Source organism: Limulus polyphemus, unplaced genomic scaffold (assembly GCF_000517525.1).
Source record: "Limulus polyphemus unplaced genomic scaffold, Limulus_polyphemus-2.1.2 Scaffold3193, whole genome shotgun sequence".
In the NCBI taxonomy this organism is placed as follows: domain Eukaryota; kingdom Metazoa; phylum Arthropoda; class Merostomata; order Xiphosura; family Limulidae; genus Limulus; species Limulus polyphemus.
Window position 1 is genome coordinate 50,343 of NW_013668803.1, and position 1,775 is coordinate 52,117.

Genomic DNA, 1,775 nt, shown 5'->3' on the forward strand with positions numbered 1-1,775 from the left:
AAAATTTCGTCGGAACAAAGTTACGGAAAGTTAATTAACAAACGGAGACGTAACAGTATCAACGTCTTTCATAATAACTATATCCTGATCCTCAACATTATCTTACTTCCAAATTACTGAATATTCAGGAATTACGCCTCTTGTTTTAATTATTTTTGACAACATGTTTCTTAAATGTAGTTTTACGGCTGATTAGTTCTTGCTTTCAATAAAATACTGTTGTGTATCTGCTTGTTTTTTAATTTCCCGTAGATATTCTTTCCGAGAAACTTCAGCGATACAAGTCCTTTCTTGATTAAACCAGTTTATTCTTCCTCGATACAAACTTTTAATACACAGTAGTTTCTCAGTGAGTACGTACCTCGTCACTCTAAACGTAACAATGTTTATATATTCTAAACAAGAGGGCATATAGATCACACTCGAGCTGGCGGACAAATTCATGATCATTCGAGAAACTTCAGCGTGCATGCTCTCAGCGTCGCGTGACTTCCACTGTCGTAACACTACCCCTTCCTTAGTATTGTTCGTCCCGAACAATAGCCACTTACATTATATCAATAGACAATTAACAATAACTTAATTAAATATACAGAATTTACAAACACAAAATTAAAATTCCACAAAGTCTCTTAATTTTACGGGTCGTATCTTCTTCCGTACTGGTCTCCGTCTCGTTGACTTCTCCTTCACGTGGGGTTCATCTGCTCCATCAGGAAATGTCCTATTATCGGTAACAGTCACATCAGTGGTAGTAACTTCATTAACGGCTTCAATGTTTTCCTTCTCAAAACCGGGTAGAGTTTCTTCTTCAACAGTGGCTTTTTCAGGTGACATGTCTTCAGCAGCATCATTTGTTCTGTTGTTCACTTCATCCCAACTGAAATGATCTGGACCGTGATAATGCCAAAGCCTATTGGCATGCACCACCTTTAGCTTACCTCGTCGACCACATTTTATTCGAAAAGTCAGTCTGAGAGACGATCCACTATGTCATATGGGCCTTCCCATGGAGAAGGCAACTTAGGAGACTTCACTTTGGTCTTCCTGGGATTATACAACCACTCCTTGTCTCCTGGTTCAAAGCTGACTTCAGTAGATCTCTTATCATAAGTTAACTTCATCGAATCAGCAGACGTTTTCAAGTTTGAACGCACTTGATGGTGAATATCATCCATCCTTTCCGATAACACTTTCACAAACTCTGACACATTCTCAGGCAACTCTTCATAAGGTGGGCGTCCTGTTAACAGATCCACTGGCAACCGAAGTTCCCAACCAAACATCAACTTTGCTGAAGTGTATCCAGTGGTTTCATGCTTTGCTGTCCTATAGGCCATGAAAAGTGGAGGGAATAAGACATCCCAGTCATCTTGGCAACTGTTACAAAACTTTGCCAATTCCTGTCCCAGTGTTCATTTGTACTTTTCTACCATCCCATCAGACTGTGGGTGAAGTGGCGTTGTTCTGGTCTTTCGTATGCCAAACAACTTGTAGAATTCTTGGAACACAGCTGATTCAAAGTTACGGCCTTGATCCGAATGCAGTTTATATGGCATACCAAATCTGATGAAGAAATCATTAATAGCCTAAGCTGCAGTTATAGTTTCCTGATTTGGTATTGCATATGCCTCAGGCCACTTGGTGAAATAATCCATCACCACACAAACGTAACTGTTTCCAGCACGATTTTGGAGTAAAGGACCAGCAATGTCAATGGCTACTCTTTCCATTGGTGCACCAACTTGATATAACGTCATTGGAGCACGTCCCTT